At 44.3% G+C, this 21,735-nt stretch overlaps 1 pseudogene across 1 annotated transcript in view; it reads right to left on the bottom strand.

Annotated features, from left to right (window-relative positions):
• The window catches only part of LOC311116186 (sodium- and chloride-dependent GABA transporter 2-like), a 36,091-nt pseudogene extending 20,271 nt beyond the window's left edge, over nucleotides 1-15,820 (bottom strand). The window contains exons 1-6 of the transcript in view: nucleotides 15,737-15,820; nucleotides 14,269-14,516; nucleotides 8,507-8,641; nucleotides 1,718-1,858; nucleotides 1,132-1,219; nucleotides 629-761 (exon numbers count right to left, since the gene is read on the bottom strand). The product of the transcript in view is annotated as a sodium- and chloride-dependent GABA transporter 2-like (transcript). The remainder of the gene's footprint in view (nucleotides 1-628; nucleotides 762-1,131; nucleotides 1,220-1,717; nucleotides 1,859-8,506; nucleotides 8,642-14,268; nucleotides 14,517-15,736) is intronic.
• Nucleotides 15,821-21,735: the final 5,915 nt, after the last annotated feature.

Below are 21,735 nucleotides of genomic sequence, written 5' to 3' on the forward strand. Positions count from 1 at the left end.
GAAAATGATATTATTCTATACTAATACAATTGCTCAGAGAAATATATATTTTTTAACAACTAATATTTTATATTAGTAAGATTGGAGAACACATTGAGAGTGATCTTAGACCATTCCTCCATACAGAATCTTTCCAGGAGGATGAAACTTGGCCACAAGTGGATCTTCCAGCAAGACAATAACCTCAAGCACACATCAAAATCCACAAAGAAATGGTTAATTGACCACAAAATTAACATTTTGCAATGGCCATCTCAGTTTCCAGACTTGAACACCATTGAAAACCTGTGGTTTGAATGGAAGACGGCAGTCCATAAGCGCAGACGAAGGATATCAAGGATCTGGAAAGATTCCATATGGAGGAATGGTCTAAGATTACTCCCAATGTGTCCTCCAATCTCAAAAAACAAGGTGAGGTATTGAAAGGTATTGAAAACAGGGGTGTCAATCATTTTGAACCCTACCTTTTTGAGGACCAAATATAACAAAATATCTTTCTCTAAGTAAAAATGTCATACAATATAGGTCAGTATTTGAATTATTTATTTTATACAGTATTTTTTGCTAATCTCTGTCAAGGGTGTCAATAATTTCAGACCCCACTGTACGTATGTGTATTTGTGCTCACCTTGCCAGTGGATTTGACCCCCTTCCACACACAGAAGTAGCAGACGACCCAGACTAGCAGCAGACACAGAGCCAGCCTCCAGCTGACTGGCCCCAGCACATCTGGTCCACTGGACAACTGCAAGACCTCCCGCCTGGACACAAACACACACACACACACACACACACAGCTAATAATAACCCCAATACATACAAGACTAAGCATGAGCCTGATTAGAGCCACTGTAATGCCACAGGTAGATTATGATCACTCTACTCTTGGTAAAGCTGAACCCCTAAAACCAAACCCCTGTTGGAAATGGGACCCTACCTCGTCTGCAATGTCCTTCTCCTCTCCAGTCTTCTCTATATCCCCTAATATGTACTTTGGCTATTCACGAACACACCATTGTTAATACCTCACATTTAAAAATGCCAGCCCACAGCTGCATATAAAGCCCCTTTACCTTAATTTTTAAGAAAACAAAATGCAGTAGTGTTGTAAGGAATGTGGCTGAGACTCACTCCCAGAACTCGATGACAGGTGAGGTAGCATTCTCTGGTAGGCTGGTCCCAGAGGTTAGGTTCTGACAGTCAAACAACACACAGGCATCTACAAGACATAGACAGAACTTCAACACATGATCACCTTAACTCAACTAAATTTAGCTCAACTCAACTCATAATCCATAACATCACATACCTCTTTCTCTTCCAAAGGAAAAAAAAGTGGTTTAATAGCAACTGCCAAAAAAAACCTGGGTCAAATAGGTACATAGGCTCCTGTAGGTCAAATACTTTCAAATACTTGGACCAGCTAATTGAGCTGCACTTGATTTAATTTTTCCAGTACAATGGAACCATTGGAATAGTCCCAAAAATGCAAACTCCAACCTAATCAAGTACACCTCCAATGCTTTCAAATATTTGACAGTAGTTGACATATGTAGGCCTATTTGACATGACCTCTTTGAAAATAAGATAACCCATCATCATCCCCAACTTCCAGTAAGGTTCCAGCAACTATTTTGGATGCGTAACCAGGCCAGCCAAGTACAGCTTGGCTCAGCTTGACTCAGTAGTGTGAAAAGGGTATCAGTGCATGGTGTACCTGTGTTTCAGGTGTTGTTGCAGTGGGCCCAGGGCAGCTCTGACTGGAAGCTGTGGCCCAGGTAGAAGAGAGCCCATGCCAGGACCACAATGTAGTACACACACCCATGGAGGATCATCACCTGACTGGCAAAGCCCAGACCTGTGGAAACACATTTCAAATACTTTATTTAAATCTAAAAATCACATTCCAGGTCCAGGTCTCTCTTGAAACTAACCTGGTTAAATAAAGGTTAAATACATGAATATAACAATACATTCAAGAAGGATTCAAACATTTCAAAAGTCACATGGACACTCATGGATACAAAAGTACCAAAAGTGTCTAAAACTTTGTCAGACCTTTATTGCATTAATAACGGCAGTTACACACCCACACACTCAAACACAGGCAGAGGCACACAGACAACACACACGCAGGCACAGGAAAAAAGACATACATTCTCATGGATACACAGTTTTAATTCAAATAGAACAGTTAGTGTGCATTTGCTGTGCTATTTCGTGAATTTAACCAATCACATTGAGTGGTCGTTACTAAATCATAGATTAACAAGGGTACAGTAAATGTGGACATACATTTGAGTTACATGCATGCATAGCTTTCAAGATAGGATTTCACCCTTAAAACTTAGGACACACTAAAGAGCACACACACATGCACAGACAGACACACAAACACGAATGACACACACGAACACACACACACACATCTACAAATCTACTAGTAGCTAGTACTACATGTACCAAAACACAGATGTGTTTGTTTTGTTTAACTAGGCAAGTCAGTTAAGAACAAATTCTTATTTACAATGACAGCCAAACCCAGACAACGTTGGGCCAATTGCGCGCTGCCCTATGGGACTCCCAATCACGGCCGGATTGTGATACAGCCTGGAATCGAACCAGGGTCTGTAGTGACGCCTCTAGCACTGAGATGCAGCGCCTTAGACCACTGCGCCACTCGGGAGCCCATCTGTTTGTCCATCTGCTTGTCCATCTGCTAACACATGAGTCTGTTGGCCTTCACACAACTCGCTGTAAACACACTTGCTGACTGATCTGGGCTCAGGTGTGTTTACAGCGAGTTGTGTGAACGACAAAGCAAAAACAGGTTTTTGGAAAGTTTTGCAAATGTATTAAAAATAAAAAACGGAAATATCACATTTACGGGTGTCTCCCGAGTGGGGCAGTGGTCTAAGGCACTGCATCGCAGTGCTAGCTGTGCCACTAGAGATCCTGGTTTGAATCCAGGATCCGTTGTAGCCGGACGCGACCGGGAGACCCATGGGGTGGTGCACAATTGGCCCAGGGTAGAGGAGGGAATGGCTGGCAGGGATGTAGCTAAGTTGGTAGAGCATGGCGTTTGCAATGCCAGGGATGTGGGTTTGATTCCCACGGGGGGCCAGTATGAAAAAATAATGTATGCACTCACTAACTGTAAGTTGCTCTGGATAAGAGTGTCCGCTAAAATGTAAATGTATTTAGACCCTTTCCTCAGTACTTTGTTGAAGCGATTAGAGTCTTCTTGGGTATGACGCTACAAGCTTGGCATACCTGTATTTGGGGAGTTTCTCCCATTCTTCTCTGCTGATCCTCTCAAGCTCTGTCAGGTTGGATGGAGAGCGTCGCTGCACAGCTATTTTCAGGTCTCTCCAGAGATGTTCGATCGGGTTCAATTCCGTGCTCTGGCTGGGCCACTCAAGGACATTCAGAGACTTGTCCAGAAGGCACTACTACATTGTCTTGGCTGTGTGCTTATGGTTGTTGTCCTGTTGGTAGGTGAACCTTCACCCCCAGTCTGAGGTCCTGAGCGCTCTGGAGCAGGTTTTCATCAAGGATCTCTCTGTACTTTGCTCTGTTTATCATTCCCTCGATCCTGACTAGTCTCCCAGTCCCTGCAGATGGAGGCCACTGTGTTCTTGGGGACCTTCAATGCTGCAGACATTTTTTGGTACCCTTCCCCAGATCTGTGCTTCGACAAAATCCTCTCTCGGAGCTCTACGGCCAATTCCTTCGACCTCATGGCTTGGTTTTTGCTATGCCATGCACTGTCAACTGTGGGATCTTATATAGACAGGTGTGTGCCTTTCCAAATCATGTCCATTCAATATGTAGAAAGATCTCAAGGATGATCAATGGAAACAGGATGCACCTGAGCTCAATTTCGAGTCTCATAGCAAAGGGTCTGAATACTTATGTAAATAAAGTATATATATATATTTTTTTATTTTTATTTTTATTATACATTTGTAAAAATTTCTACAAACCTGTTTTCACTTTGTCATTATGGGGTATTGTGTGCAGATTGATGAGGAAAATAATGTATTTAATCCATTTTAGAATAAGGCTGTAACGTAACAAAATGTGGAAAAAGGGAAGGGGTCTGAATACTTTCTGAATGCATTGTATGTGTGTGTGTGTATGTGTACGAGCATGTGAGTGCGTCTGTGCAGCTGTGGGCCATATGGACAGAGAACAGCAGCTGTCTGGAGGAGGGGGAGAGGAGGAGGAGGAGGAAGAGGCAAGTTTACGTGAAACGGAAAGCTATCCAGAGGCAGATAGTTCTAACACCAGCTTGTTTACAAGATAGACAACATTTACAGTGTGTCGACCAGGTGGCTTCGCTAAGAAGCTACAGTCATCTGACTGGCTCCACCTGTAGGTGTACCAAACCCGGGTTGTGTTCAGCAGGCACCAAGCAGAGAGCCGGGGTACCAGTCTATTTGAGCCACCATGCCACTCCTTGTCATGCCAAACATGTTTTGCATGACAAGGAGTGGCAAGGCGTGGCATGATGGCACAAACAGACTGGTACCCAGGTTACGAAACGGGACAGAACAGCACAAAACAGAGAAAACGGGTAGGCAATATCTGAACTTAATAAGAGATGTTTTTGTTTTCAGTTGTAAAATGTTTTGCTACGGTGTTCCCTTATGAACATGTCCCAGGTTGAACAGTTTAGACCAGTGCTAGTCACTAATATTTCAGAGGGAACCACTTTTGTAAAACAAAATCACTCTGCGTTTGGAGAACGGGGGTTGGAGGGGGTCACAAAGTCAAATTGATTAATTCATGATATTAAATGGATTTATACATTATATTCCTATTTATTAACATGGACCATCAAGCTATTTGATTACCTGATTCTCTACTTTAGGACACTTGGGGGTATCAGAAACAAATGTGATGAATCGTTAGAATTTGACCTTATTGCCATTATCTCAATAAAAGTTATCTAGCAGAAGCTATGTCAAATCAGGTAATGGCAAATTTCAGTCTGAAGGAAGCAGTCTTTGGAATGATTGAAATGCATCAGAAAGGTATTGTAATGTTCAGGAAAACATCAGGGATGATCATCAAACAATCTTATGTATGATCGTTTATGGAGAATCAATTCATTTCCCTCAGTTATCCTGTGCAGATTCAACACTCTCCCTTCTAAAAAATCCTGCACAGCTTGTGTCTTAGATGGAAACAGAAGACATACTTGTTCCTGAAAGTCTTAGCTTTCAGGGATGGTAATAGCTCAAAATGTTGAAAATCTAGAGCCAAAATGTATTCCTAGAAACCGCCACTAATACCACGGTTCTTTGAACTAAGCGGCGTATTCAGCTGACTGAGGAAAACACATTCTTTCAGATTATTGCCGCGAGCCACCAATTAAGTCACTGAGAGATGCATGTGTCTCGTGAGACGCGCAATGACTATGCCTGGTTGAGACAATGCAGTTGGAGTAGTAGGATACAGTGGGTGAGACTGAAAAGTATTTCCTAGACTCATCTCCTTCTAAAAATGTCTGAGGGAGACGAGGAGACTATTGGAGAATAAGATCCAACGAGAGGGTTGGGTGTAGCTTAGCTTACCTATACCTCTGCTCCACCAAGCTACTGTACCTATGTTACACCAAGCTAACTCTGCTACACCTGTAACGAGGTGTGAAAGAAGGAGTCAGGTGCAGGAGGTAAAATACCGAAGTCCAGAGTTTAATCCGTTTGCGTAAATCAAATGCCCCAAGCGTCAAACAAAACTATTAGAAGGGAAAACATCCACCTTGGCATAAACACAATGAAATGTAGCTCAACCGAGCTACACGCTCTCACAACAAAACAATCACTCACAAAGACAAGGGGAACAGAGGGAACACTTATACACATACTAATTAGGGGAATGAGCACCAGGTGTGTGTGATTGACAAGACATGACCAGTGGAGTGATGAGAATGGGATCAGCAGTAGCTAGCACTCCGGTGACGACAAACGCCGAAGCCTGCCCGAACCAGGAGTGGGGGGCAGCCTCGGCGGAAGTCGTGACAACACCTGAACAGTTTATGGTTCAATCTAGAGATGTAGATATCATCATCAAGAATTTGGTTTTAACTCATTAATTTCAAACTGTCCAATCCAATCCAACTAAACAAAAACCTAAACCCTCTCACTGTTTTGTCAAAACAAACAATAACACATGGCACCACAGATGAGTGAGAGTGTGTGTGACTTTGAACATGTGTGTGTGTGTAAGTCATTAAGGGAAATATAAGAGTTAAGTGTCCACTCCAGGGAATGGTCACACATCGATCTAATCAGGGCATGTGTCAGCATAACAGATTGTCAGCATGACAATGTATTAAAATCAATTCAAATTGTATTCGTCAAGTACGGCATGTATAAAAGGTGCGTGTGTGTATATGTGTGTGTACGTGCGAATAACATAATCCATTGGATTTTCAAAATGAGTAATGATATCTGATTACTTTTGGATTACTTCATTGGTTAGCCAGATGTAGACTATTCAAAGTTTGCAAAAACACATAGATATTTCTGCAAAGATTTTAGTGTACTTTTCCCCACTGAAACTAGAGACTTAGCTGAGTAAACTGATGACTTGTCATGTGTGTCATCCCAGTACTTAGGAAGTGAACAGGAAGGAGCTGTGTTGACAAATCAAAAAATGTATTTTGACACAAAGATCCTGATGAAATTTGGGATGATTCAGTTCTCATTAAGTAGGGGTCTGACTTCAGTTTTTTGGTTAAAAAGGTTTCTGTAGAAAGCCACCAAGGAGAGCAAAGTTAACAAGCAAAAAAAATATTCCACATAGATTAGAACAGAAGAGCAAACCTTCCAATGACTGAAATGGAGTCAATGGAATGGTATCAAACCAATGGAAACCATGTGTTTGATGTATTCGATACCATTCCATTTACACTGTTCCAGCCATTACCATGAGCCAGTCCTCCCCAATTACGGTGCCACCGGCCACCTGTGATTGCCACTGAAAGGTGACTACGATTAGCCAATGATCAGGTCTTTCTCACAGGCTACAAGTGAAGACAGACACATTGGTGACGCAACTGCGTGCATCCTTATCCAATTCTGAGGTGCATATTGAAGATGTTGGAAGAACTGTCCACATGTACTTTTCGTCAGCCAACAAGATGAGTAGGCCTAACGAACAGCAAAAGCACCAACCCCCATAGTAGAAAAGTTGACCTATTCTATTCTGTGCCAGAAATAAATATTCCAGACATAGTCTGGGACAGTTGTGGGATGAGATAGAGCCCAAATTAATACAACCATTAGCATCAAAAAACATTTAGTAAGCAATGAGGCTGACGCAACAGATCAGAACGTTTAGCTTAAAATGTTGATAAACTACTAGTCTATTTCTTCACATTATAAGTGCAGCAATGCGCACACAGCAGAAGGATAGAAGTGCAAATGTTCCAAAATGCAATCAATTAGCTGGAAAACACCATTATCAAAAGTGACCGCAAATGCGATTATGCATGTAATACTTTTATTATAAAGTTGCATTTTTATGGTGAAAATTATCTTCCTCAAACTTGAAACTCACGCGCTGCGTATGTATGCCAGGTAGGCTCTACACCCGTTGTAAAGCGGATTAATGTGCTTAATTTTAAGAAGTTATTTGGCCCCTTTAATTGTGATACAAACCTTATCAAAACATATAGGTCTATGGGCTAGGCTACATAAGGTGTGCGACTATGATTTGAAAAAGTCACACAAAAAATGCATGCACTGTTTCTTGCCTTACTGCACACAAGCTGGGCATCATTCACAAGTGATAATACAGTATATAATTCACAAGTGATAGGATAATATTGTACCAATCAGACTATTCCTGATTTAATCTTGTCTTTACATATACTAAATAATATAAGTGTGAAATTTGCTCTGATTTAGAATGGGCCATTATCATGCACCTGTCTTGAAACAGGGGGAAAAAATACATGTCATCTATGCACTTAAATAGCGAATGGAGGATGCTTTTCCCATGGTTTATTTTCATGCCAGCCAGGTAGGCTATCCTCCTGTTGTAAAGAGAAGCAATGTGCTTAATATTAGGAAAGTTGAGAAATAAATATAGTAGGCCTAGCCATTAGAAAGCTGATGGGATCCTATTCTTTTTAATAGAGGCCATCATTCACGCAATTGCATAGCCTATAGAAATGTTGCTCAACATGAGCCCATGGGCGCTCATGAAGTGTTTGATTCGATTTTCGATTAAATTTGTATTGATGTCAGAGTGATTAGAGGGACAATAGAGTGCTGAGTACCAGGCAGATAGCAAGTTTGGTAGGCTACTAATGACCATCAGCAGCATCAGAGCTTGGGAAGCCTAATTACCGTGACTAAACGGTCACGTGGAATTTGACTGCCATCATGACTCGTGACCGCCGGTGTGCCGGTAATAAGGTCACCGTAACAGCCCTATTTGTGCATGGGTGTATACCTTGAGGAGTGTGCGTGTGTGTGTGAGTGTGTACCTCCGAACAGTGGGCAGATGCTCCTCCAGGCGCTGACCCCTCCCAGGCTGGTATACTGACCCAGAGATGTCTCCATCAGGAAGAGAGGAACACCACACAGCACCAGAAACAACAGGTAGGGCACAAAGAACACACCTGGGAGAGTGCGAGAGGGATGAACACAGATATAGAGAGAAAGAGACATAAGTACACAATAGCACTTTGACTCGGTCTCCTATTTATAGCCCAGAAACTATGCATGTATGTACTGTTTTTCCCCTTGGGTATAATACTACTATAGTCGTCTTTAAGCTATAGGAATCTGCTGTCCACAATCAGGTGTGTTAGAGCTTAGAGAGTGGGTGGACAGAGAGATAGAGAGAGAGAGAGAGAGAGAGAGAGAGAGAGAGAGAGAGAGAGAGAGAGAGAGAGAGAGAGAGAGAGAGAGAGAGAGAGAGAGAGAGAGAGACACAGAGAGAGAGAGAGAGACAGAGAGAGAGAGAGAGAGAGAGAGAGAGAGAGAGAGAGAGAGAGAGAGAGAGAGAGAGAGAGAGAGAGAGAGAGAGAGAGAGAGAGAGAAAGAAAGAAAGAAAGAAAGAAAGAAAGAAAGAAAGAAAGAAAGAAAGAAAGAAAGAAAGAAAGAAAGAAAGAAAGAAAGAAAGAAAGAAAGAAAGAGAAAGAAAGAAAGAAAGAAAAAAAAGGGATAGAGAGAAAAAGAGAGAGACAGACAAGTAGACATACTGACAGACAGAGAAAGAGAGACACACACAGAGAGATTTAATTTGAATATCTACAACCCCCTATTGTCACGGATTCAGCCGAGGCTGCCCCTCCTCCTTGCTCGGGCAGGCTTCGGCGTTCGTCGTCACCGGAGTACTAGCTGCTACCGATCCATGTATCTATGTTCGACTTGTTTTGTGTTAATTGGTCACACCTGTTTCCCATCATGTAGTTATGTCTTCCCTATTTAACCCTCTGTCTCACACTGTGTGTTGTGCGTGTTTGTTCATGTTTTGGTTGTCATTAGTGTGCGGGTTTGTTCCCTCCCGGGTGAGCGTCTATTCCACCTCAGACAGGGGAAGAGGAGCGTGCAGGAATTTGCACTGGACTTTCGGACTCTGGCTGCCAGCGCAGGATGGAATGAGAGGGCCCTCATCGACCACTACCGTTGCAGCTTAAGGGAGGACGTTCGTCGGGAATTGGCCTGCAGGGACACCAACCTAAACCTGGACCAACTGGTGGATATGTTAATCCGACTGGATAACCTGTTGGCCACCCGCGGACGTCCGGATCAGGGGCCGTCCATTCCATCCCCCAGCACCTCCGACCCTACCCCTATGGCGCTCGGAGGTGCTGCTATGAGGGAGACCGGTAGAGGGGCCGTCCCCTGCACCAACTGTGGCCGCAGAGGACACACTGCTGGTCGGTGCTGGGGAGGGCCTTCTAGGAGTCGAGGCAGTAGGCAGCGCACTGGTGAACCGTTTCAGGTGAGTAGGTACCCAACTCACCCAGAGCTCCCTGTTGCGCATATGTGTATAAATGTTGTATTTCCAGAGTTTTCTTCTCATTCCTAGCATAAGGCGCTAGTAGATTCAGGCGCAGATGGGAACTTTATTGATCATCAGTTTACCCGTAGGTTAGGGATTCCTATTGTGCCAGTTGATGTGCCCTTCCCTATACATGCCCTAGATAGTCGCCCTTTAGGGTCAGGTCTGATTAGGGAGGTCACAGCGCCACTCTGGATGAAGACACAGGAGGAGCATGAGGAAATAATTAGTGTATATCTGATTGATTCTCCTGCGTTTCCAGTTGTGTTGGGGCTTCCCTGGTAACTTCTCATGACCCCACTATTTCATGGCAACAGAGGGCTCTCAAGGAATGGTCAAGTCAGTGCTTGGGGAGGTGTGTAGGTGTTTCCGTAGGGGCAACTACGGTGGAAAGTCCAAACCAGGTTCCCACCATGCACATTGCGCCTGAATATGCCGATTTGGCTCTCGCCTTCTGTAAAAATAAGGTTTTCACCCTGAGAGTAATGGGCAGGTGGAGAGCGTTAACCAGGATGTGGGTAGGTTTCTGAGGTCCTATTGCCAGGACCAGCAGGGGGAGTGGTCAGGTTATATCCCCTGGGCAGAGATGGTCCAAAACTCACTCCGCCACTCATCTACTAACCTTACGCCTTTTCAGTGTGTGTTAGGTTATCAGCTGGTCCTGGCACCTTGGCATCAGAGCCAGATCGAGGCTCCTGCGGTGGATGAGTGGTTTCGGCGCTCGGAAGAGACCTGGAACGCTGCTCATGTACACCTGCAGCGGGCAATCAGGCGACAAAAGGCGAGCGCCGATCGCCACCGCAGTGAGGCCCCGGTGTATGCACCGGTGGACCGGGTCTGGCTCTCGACCCGAAACCTGCCCCTTCGCCTGCCCTGCCGGAAGCTGGGTCGGCGGTTTGTGGGGCCATTTAAAGTCCTGAGGAGATTGAACGAGGTTTGTTATAGGTTACAGCTTCCTATTAATTACCGTATTAACCCCTCAGGCCGGTAGTAGCTGGTCCACTCCAGGAGTCTGAGGTACGGGAGGTTCCTCCGCCCCCACTGGACATTGAGGGGGCTCCGGCGTACTCGGTCCGATCCATCTTGGATTCGAGGCGTCGGGTGGGGGGCCTGCAGTATCTCGTGGAGTGGGAGGGGTACGGTCCGGAGGAACGGTGCTGGGTCCCTAGGAGGGACATCCTCGATCCCTCCATGTTGAGGGATTTCCACCAGAGTCATCCGCCCGCCCTGCTCCGCGTCCTCCTGGCCGTCCCCGAGGCCGGGGTCGGCGCATGGCTGGAGCCGCGCGTCAAGGGGGGGGGTACTGTCACGGATTCAGCCGAGGCTGCCCCTCCTCCTTGCTCGGGCAGGCTTCGGCGTTCGTCGTCACCGGAGTACTAGCTGCTACCGATCTATGTTCGACTTGTTTTGTCTTAATTGGTCACACCTGTTTCCCATCATGTAGTTATGTCTTTCCTATTTAACCCTCTGTCTCACACTGTGTGTTGTGTGTTTGTTCATGTTTTGGTTGTCGTTAGTGTGCGGGTTTGTAGGCAATGTAAATAGTCTGGGTGGCCATTTCATTAATTGTTCAGCAGTCTTATAGTTTGGGGGTAGAAGCTATTAAGGAGCCTTTTGGACCTAGACTTGGCGCTCCGGTACCGCTTGCCGTGCAGTAGCAGAGAACAGTCTATGACTTGGGTGACTGGAGTCTTTGACAATTTATTGGGCCTTCCTCTAACACCGCCAAGTATATAGGTCATGGATGTTAGGAAGCTGGGCCCCAGTGATGTATTGGGCCGTACGCACTACCCTCTGTAGCGCCTTACGATCGGATTCCGAGCAGTTGCCATACCAGGCGGTGATGCAGCCGGTCAGGATGCTCTTGATGGTGCAGCTGTAGAATTTATTGAGGATCTGGGGACCCATGCTAAATATTTTCAGTCTCCTGAGGGGGAAAAGGTGTTGTCGTGCCCTCTTCACGACTGTCTTGGTGTGTTTGGACCATGATAGTTCGTTGGTGATGTGGACACCAAGGAACTTGAAACTCTCGACCCGCTCCACTACAGCCCCGTCGATGTTAATGGGGGCCTGTTCAGCCCTCCTTTTCCTGTAGTCCACGATCATCTCCTTTGTCTTGCTCACATTGAGGGAGAGGTTGAGGTCTGAGGGGTGCAACCCCTCAGAGGTTGCACCCCTGAGGGGCCCCGGTGTTGAGGATCAGCGTGGCAGATGTGTTGTTGCCTACCCTTACCACCTGGGGGGCGGCCTGTCAGGAAGTCCAGGATCCAGTTGCAGAGAGAGGTGTTTAGTCCCAGGGTCCTTAGCTTAGTGATGAGCTTTGTGGGCACTACGGTGTTGAACGCTGAGTCAATGAACAGCATTATCACATAGGTGTTCCTTTTGTCCAGGTGGGAAAGGGCAGTGTGGAGTGCGATTGAGATTGCATCATATGTGGATCTGTTGGGGCGGTATGCGAAATGGAGTGGGTGTAGGGTTTCCAGGATGATGGCGTTGATGTGAGCCATGACCAGCCTTTTAATGCACTTCATGGCTACCGACGTGAGTGCTACGGGGCGGTAATCATTTAGGCAGGTTATCATCGCATTCTTGGGCACAGGGACTATGGTGGTCTGCTTGAAACATGTAGGTATTACAGACTCAGTCAGGGAGAGGTTGAAAATATCAGTGAAGACACTTGCCAGTTGGTCCGCGCATGCTCTGAGTATACGCCCTGGTAATCCGTCTGGCCCTGCGGCCTTGTGAATGTTGACCTGTTTAAAGGTCTTGCTCACATCGACTACGAAGAGCGTGATCACACAGTAGTCCGGAACAGCTGATGCTCTCATGCATGCTTCAGTGTTGCTTGCCTTGAATCGAGCATAAAGGGCATTTAGCTCGTCTGGTAGGCTCGTGTCACTGGGCAGCTCGCGGCTGGGTTTCCCTTTGTAGTCCGTAATAGTTTGCAAACCCTGCCACATTCGACGAGCATCAGAGCCGGTGTAGTAGGATTCAGTCTTAGTCCTGTATTGACGCTTTGCCTGTTTGATGGTTCGTCTTATAAGCGTTCAGATTACTATCCCGCAACTTGAAAGCGGCAGCTCTAGCCTTTAGCTAGATGATCTTAAAATTATATAACAAATATATAAAAATATATATAAGTCCATTATCTTTTCTACGTACTTGATGTCTAGTTTTAGTCGTTTAACTTTACACTGAAAACGTTCTTCAATTCTGAAAAGTATTTCCAAAAATAATAATATGTTCTTTAGATTTTACTGTTTGGACATAGGCGGCCCAAAAAAAACACTTAGGCGGCCCGCCCAAGACTTTTCTATGCAGAAAACCTGCCATACCATGATGCAGCCACCACATTTTACATTTTAGTCATTTAGCAGACGCTCTTATCCAGAGCGACGTACAGTTTGTGAATGCATACATTAATTTTTCATACTGGCCCACCATGGGAATCAAACCCACAACCCTGGCGTTGCAAACGCCATGCTCTACCAACTGAGCAACATCCCTTCCGGCCATTCCCTCCCCTACCCTGGACGACGCTGGGCCAATTGTGCGCCGCCCCATGGGTCTCCCGGTCGCGGCCGGCTACGACAGAGCCTGGATGTAGTGCCTTAGACCACTGCGCCACTCGGGAGGTTGGAAATAAGAAGGCAGTTACTCAGTGACGTGTTGTGTTGGATTTGCCCCGAACATAAGGCTTTGCATTTAGGCCAAAAAGTGTATTCATTTGCCGTATTCATTTGCCGGCTTTCGAAAAGCTCCCTGGTCTGTAGTTGAATCTGTGCTTGAAATTCAATACTTGACTGAGGGACCTTACATATGTTGAATGTATGGGGGACAGAGGAAGGGGTAGTCATAAAAAATCAAGTCAACCCCTATTATTTCACACAGAGTGAGTCCATGTAACTTATTATGTGATTCTTAAGCCAAATTTTACTCCTGAACTAATTTAGGCTTGCCTAAACAAAAGAACAGAAGGTGAATACTTTTGCAACAATACTTGTACAGTAGGACAGTCACGCAAGATGTTATTGTTACAGTGGTTGACCCTAGGGTTAATTTATGGCGCCCACTTTCTGTATTGTTCCATTGACGTTATACATTTACATTTACATCATTTATCCAGAGCGACTTACAAATTGGTGCATTCAACTTAATGTTGAATGTTATGATTAAAATAGTACAGTTAGCTCTGACATCTGTGGTAGCGTCTTTCCTTCAAATTTAGTTTCTCACCTCCTCCGTTCTTGTAGCACAGGTAGGGGAATCTCCACACGTTGCCCAGGCCTATGATCTGTCCTGCCACAGCCAGCAGGAACTCTGCCTTGCTGGCCCACTGGCCCCGGGCCTGCAGGCCTTCCACCTCCCCGGCCTCCAGCCCCTTCTTGCTCTTCACGTGCAGGCCACCGTTCAGCAACACACCACCCTGCTCCGGAGCAGGCTGGGCTGACATGACAGGATCTGGTAAGGATACACACACACCCCTACAGAAAGAGAGGGGATGGATGAGAATAAGGCAGTCATAAGGGAAAAATATGAATCAGGCTAGAGTTAGTGAGAGTGAGATAGTGATAGAGATAGAGATAGAGAGAGAGAGAGAGCGAGAGAGAGAGAGATGGCAGGGAGCTTGCATCTCTGTAACAGCGAAGATGAATGACAATTGAGGAGCCATTAGGGGGAAAAACAAAGGAAAAATATGAATTTGGCTACACAATGGGAGAGAGCGAGAGAAAGAGAGAGCGTGCGAGAGAGAGGGTTTACACGAGTGCTTACATCTCTGCAGCCTGCGATGGAGTGACCAACTACCTTAGTAGGGTGCTTCCCTGACAGTTGGCCTGCCTGCGTAACTTATCTGTACCGCCCTTCTCAGGGCCAGCCCTGTGTGGGGTGTGTGTCTGCTATCTGACTTCCTCAGGCTACGCAAGGTCTACGCAAGGCCTACGTTCCAAATGGCACCCTATTCCTTATAGGGCTCTGTTCAAAAGTAGGAAATAAGGCACCATTTGGGACGCACCCAAGGTCTAGAAGGTGTGTGTCTATGTGTGTTTGGTGTTTCGGGGGTGTCAACAACTAAGGGCGGGACTGTAAATCGTCATTTAAATACTTGTACAAGTCGTAGACTGGTGCTCCTGTGCCACACATCAATTCTGCAGTCTGTTTGTATGTAAACGTGAGCAACTCCATTCCTAAACCCCCTCCCCCTATCCCATCCCACCCCATCTGACACCTTAGAGCTCACTTTGGACTGTAGCCCAAAAAAACCGGAAATGATTTACCTCTGGTTCGATCAGCCATTCCTATTGACAAAATGGTTTTGGAATAAATGCCAAAAACACGGTTTGAGGTCCTTTGTAGCTCAGTTGGTAGAGAGAGCATGCTGCTTGTAACGCTAGGGTAGTGGGTTCGATTCCCGGGACCACCCATCCTTAAAATGTATGCACGCATGAATGTAAGTCGCTTTGGATAAAAGCGTCCACTAAATGTGAAATGTTATAATATTAACACAGGCATATGAGATCTTATACGTTTTGTTCTGTGAGAAAATATCAGTCAGAGCATGATCTTAAATAATTATAAAGCCTTTATGTGCGTTGTTTTTTGTATTAAATAAATGCTTCAAAATTCACAAAAAGTTATGTTAGCTGATGAAGGTAATCTCATAGAACAAAACGTAAGATCTCCTAAACCTGTGTTTACCACAGACCTTATTTTCAGCGTTTATCCAAAAACCCTACAAAAACTCCATTCATTTTCCAATAGGCTTTGTTTAACGAACCATGGCAGACTTAATGCCTAGACAAGCCACCATTACTATTGCTTTCTATTGTCAGCTGGGTTACTCAAACTGCAACTGTCATGTGACTACTATGTTGTTACCACAGTCTTTGGTTGTTACGTGTGTCTCGTGAGATAGTGATGTAAGTCAAATTCACGTATATAACCCTGTTTTTTACGGTCTCTGATATAACCTTTCCAGGAATCATATAGACTGAGGGACAGAGAGAGCAAAGACACATGTTCAACTTTAGGAGGCTTTTCACCCTTTACAATGGATATGCAGTAGCCTAGTCAGAAGACAAGGTCCCATTTTTACAACCCAGACGCAGAGGGCTATAGAGGCGTATCCTGCAATTATTTTGGACTACAGTGTAGCCGCTGTAGCTAGGCTATAGAGGTTTGGCTTGCAATTATTTTGGACTACAGTGTAGCCGCTGTAGCTACACTATTATCTGTAACAGTTCGCATTTTACCGTTAACGATACACAAAGATGACATTTGCTTAGCTTCCCTATCAAGTGCAAAAGTAGTAAGTGAAAAAAACGTTGCCTACTATACCTGGTATGATAGCCTACAATGACGGATCTCCACTGCCTAGATTGAGTAACATGTCTTCCTTGTGCCTTTCATAGCACACCTCATGGGCAACACAAATAATTATGTGAGCATATGCGAACGAATGTAAACGGTTAACTTTGGAATTATTAGGTTTATAATAGATTTATAATAATCAGGTTTAATTTGGTAGGGTAAGCGAAAACTTTCCTACAACATTAAAAAGAGCACGGTGCAAATGAAACCACACAAATAAATAGCTTAAAAACAATGCGTTTTTCGTGCACAACATTTAGCATTGCACAACGATTACGGCAGGTTTGAAGTCCCTTTCGCCAAGTGTTCCCTTCGTGTATAACAACCGCGGTTATTTTAGCCAATCTAATTCCGAAGAGTAGCCTATACGTTTGCCGCGTTCAAATGCTAGTCGGAACTAGGAAACACATAAATGTCCGACTCGCTAACCGGTTGTAGTTATACACGCGCCGCGTTCAAACACGGAGCAAGTCGGGGTTTGTCTGAGTTTCCTAGTTCCGACTAGTACTTGAACACGGCATTAGAAGCGCGTACACCTCTGTTCACAAAGAACAGTCGCCAATGCTAGAAACCATTCAAGGCGATATTAGGTTGCCATTCAATGGATAGGTATGTGTTACAAAGGGAATAATGAGTCTTGTTGAGGGTCCTTTTGCCTGCTAAATCCCCGAAGACAGTGCACAGCAGACGACATTTTAAATTCTCCCCTCAAAGAAAAAATCTTGCAGTTATTAAGTTTCAGTAACAGAATATGACTACAGTATAATTGCAGTCTAACTGCAAAATAACCACAGTTGAAGTATAGTTGACTTGCAAACTTACTGCAGTAGACAGCACAGGTGATCTTCGATGGACCATAAGTGAATGCACAACTAGTCCGATACTTTAATTGTAGACATTAAAACACACACGCACGCACACCCACACCCGCACCCGCACCCACCCACACACACACACACACACACACACACACACACACACAGAGCTAGTAATACCCCCAATACATACAAGACTAAGTAGAACACCTACCCATTCAATTGTTTTTCTTTATTCTTTATTTTTACTATTTTCTACATTGTGGAATAATAGTGAAGAAATCAAAACTATGAAATATGTCCTCCCGAGTGGCGCAGTGGTCTGTGCCACTAGAGATCCTGGTTCGAATCCAGGCTCTGTCGTAGCTGGCCGCGACCGGGAGACCCATGGGGCGGCGCACAATTGGCCCAGCGTTGTCCAGGGTAGGGGAGGGAATGGCCGGCAGGGATGTAGCTCAGTTGGTAGAGCATGGTGTTTGCAACGCCAGGGTTGTGGGTTCGATTCCAGTATAAAAAATAAAAATGTATGCACTAACTGTAAGTCGCTCTGGATAAGAGCGTCTGCTAAATGACTAAAATGTAAATATCACATAGTAACCAAAAAAGTGTTAAACAAATGAAAATCTATTTGAGGTTGTTCAAATAGCCCCCCCCCCCCCCCTTGCCTTGATGACAGATTTGCACACTCTTGGCATTCTCTCAACCAGCTTCATGAGATAGTCACCTGGAATGCATTTCAATTAACAGGTGTGCCTTCTTAAAAGTTAATTTGTGGAATTTCTTTCCTTCTTAATGCGTTTGAGCCAATCAGTTGTGTTGTGACAAGGTAGGGGGGTATACAGAAGATAGCCCTATTTGGTAAAAGACCAAGTCCATATTATGGCAAGAACAGCTCAAATAAGGAAAGAGAAATGACAGTCCACCATTACTTTAAGACATGAAGGTCAGTCAGTCCGGAAAATTTCAAGAACTTTGAAAGTTTATTCAAGTGCAGTCGCAAAAACCATCAAGCGCTATGATGAAACTGGCTCTCATGAGGACCGCCACAGGAATGGAAGACCCAGAGTTACCTCTGCTGCAGAGGATAAGTTCATTAGAGTTACCAGCCTCATAAATTGCAGCCCAAATAAATGCTTCACAGAGTTCAAGTCACAGACACATCTCAACATCAACTGTTCAGAGGAGACTATGTGAATCAGGCCTTCATTTTTATTTATTTTTATTTCACCTTTATTTAACCAGGTAAGCCAGTTGAGAACAAGTTCTCATTTACAACTGCGACCTGGCCATTCATGGTCGAATTGCTGCAAAGAAACAACTACTAAAGGACACCAATAAGAAGAAGAGACTTGCTTGGGCCAAGAAACACGAGCAATGGACATTAGACCGGTGGAAATTTGTCCTTTGGTCTGGAGTCCAAATTGGAGATTTTTTGTTCCAATCACTGTGTCTTTGTGAGACGCGGTGTGAGTGAACGGATGATCTACGCATGTGTATTTCCCACTGTAAAGCATGGAGGAGGAGGTGTTATTGTGTGGGGGTGCTTTGCTGGTGACACTGTCTGTGATTTATTTAGAATTTAAGGCACACTTAACCAGCATGGCTAGCACAGCATTCTGCAGCGATATGCCATCACATTTGGTTTGGGCTTAGTGGGACTATAATTTGTTTTTCAACAGGACAATGACCCAACACACCTACAGGCTGTGTAAGGGCTATTTTACCAAGAAGGAGAGTGATGGAGTGCTGCATCAGATGACCTGGCTTCCACAATCCCCCGTCTCAACCAAATTGAGATGGTTTGGGATGATTCGGACGGCAGAGTGAAGGAAAAGCAGCCAACAAGTGCTCAGCATATGTGGGAACTCCTTCAAGACTGTTGGAAAAGCATTCCAGGTGAATCTGGTTGAGAGAATGCCAAGAGTGTGCAAAGCTGTCATCAAGGCAAAGAGTGGCTATTTGAAGAATCTCAAATATAAAATATATTTTGATTTATTTAACACTATTTTGGTTACTACATGATTCCATATGTGTTATAGTTTTGATGTCTTCACTATTATTCTGCAATGTAGAAAATAGTAAAAAATAAAGAAAAACCCTTGAATGAGTAGGTGTTCTAAAACCTTTGACCAGTAGTGTAAATGTTTTTTTTCTTCTCACTTTTCAAATTTTTTCCAGTTGTCATGCAATTGTCAATACCGTTCACTGTGCACTTATTCCCTGGACTAAGAGAGCTTTTAGCCCAGTGCTAAGCGACTGCTTACAGTTGCACATATTAATGTAGGATAGGACCAACCTTAACCCAGGGCTAGCCAATCACAGTCACCTAATTTGAATATTATACTCCAGAAATGTGACAGTCGGTTTCAGTTAGCCCTGCTTGTGTGAACACAGGCTAAGCTAGCCCAGGGCCAGTCTTAGCCTAGGGCTAAGGCAAGCCAGGGGCTAAGAACAATGCAGTGTGAAAAGGCCTGTATAACTGTGCACTGAGTAGATTCAAGTATAAGCCTTTCAAACATTTCTGTATTTGCACTCCCTCCCCATTCCCCAAGAATGCAAAGCTTATAGCCTTGTAGGCTCTAAAATGTATTGACCAGTGCATAGCCTACCCATTTTATTCATCCACGATGAAGACCTTAAATTGATTACTTAGTTTCTTGACTCAAAGTCCACATGCAATAAAGTGTGTTTATTCAATATTAAAGTAACCATATATGACAACCTTTCTATTAATTCAGAATAGATCATAGCCCACCCAAAAGCCATCACAAAAGTACAAGAATGTTGGTGGATGGATGTAGGTTAAGCAACAGCTTAACGAAGTGTTAAGGCTAAAAGGACGTTTTTTTAAATATATTGTAAAGTGGTTGTCCCACTGGCTATCATAAGGTGAATGCACCAATTTGTAAGTCGTTCTGGATAAGAGCGTCTGCTAAATGACGAAAATGTAATGTAAATGTAAATGTAAATGTCGCTGCCACCTGTAGCTTTATCCAGTTTTTGCCACTGTGGGCACCTGCATAGGAAATGAACAAAAGGTTCTGACTAGACTATGGTGTTGTAGGTTAGATAGTGCCTAGACATTTTTTAGTGTCAACGGCATTCTCCTGCAGGTATCCCCAGTTGTGTGTAAGACTTCCGAGATACCCATTACCCATTTGAGTAGAACAAACAACTTAGTTTTTAACAACATAAATATCTGCCTTTCCAAGTTTTGCATACATTCTCTGCTGAATTGGTCATGCTTTTTTGGCTGATGATGATTCTAAGCTGAGTCATGTCTGGTGTTCATTATACTAGCTTCAGTGTGATCTTACATTCCATCCCTAGTGCACCTAGCATAACATGCCACAGCTACATCAAACACAGGTGACCTTAGCAGCCTAGCTGTCACGGCCTCCCGCCACCGCCATCCCCAATGTCAACACTGGCCTCCTTCCTCCTGGGACTGAAGGAACATGAGAGAGAGAGAGAGAGAGAGAGAGAGAGAACCAATGTACCAAAATGCACTTCCAAAATTGACTGCAGTTGTTATTTTCATGTCAGTTGGTCTTGTTTTAGAAAAGCACACATAGCTTCATAAATTCCATCTGCCTGCTCAGGCTTGTGGACTTGTTTGTACTGTGAGGGTGGACTTGCTTGTAACGCACGCATGCACACACACGTACACATGCACCCACACACACGTACACACACGTACACACACACACACACACACACACACACACACACACACACACACACACACACACACACACACACACACACACACACACACACGTACACACACACACACACACACACACACACACACACACACACACACACACACACACACACACACACACATACGAGCCACTGACCACCTTAGATGTGTTACACAATCATTCTTTCATTAACACATCACTATTCTGATCTATGATCGGCTCCTTGTTACAAGTCTGTCATCTACTCTTTAATACACGGTTTTATCATTGGCTGTTTACAACAGGGATCTGTCATATGGGGCCCTCACCATTCTGAGCTGTTATCGTCTCACCATCCCAAGCTGTCAGTTTGCCTGGGATGCTAATTGCTAGCCTCAGTGCTAAAACTGTCTCCATTCCTATTAAATTAAGCAAAATAATAGGACTGGAGAGAAGCCAAATAGATGAGAGACGAACGCCATCTCCAATCTGATGGGTTGAGAATAAAAAGTCATCCATCTGTGAAGACAAAGCTAGCTATGGTGCATTCGGAAAGTATTCAGACCCCTTGACTTTTTCCAAATTTTGTTACGTTACAGCCTTATTCTAAAATTGATTAAATAGTTTTTTCCTCCTCATCAATCTACACACAATACCCCATAATGACAAAGCAAAAACAGATTTTTATAAATTTTAGCAAATGTATAAAAAAACAACAACTGAAAAATCACATTTACATTAGTATTCAGACCCTTTACTCAGTACTTTGTTGAAGCACGTTTGGCAGCGATCACAGCCTCGAGTCTTCTTGGGTATGACGCTAAAAGCTTGGC

Source organism: Coregonus lavaretus (genome assembly GCF_964263955.1).
Source record: "Coregonus lavaretus genome assembly, contig: HAP1_SCAFFOLD_75, whole genome shotgun sequence".
Lineage (NCBI taxonomy): Eukaryota > Metazoa > Chordata > Actinopteri > Salmoniformes > Salmonidae > Coregonus > Coregonus lavaretus.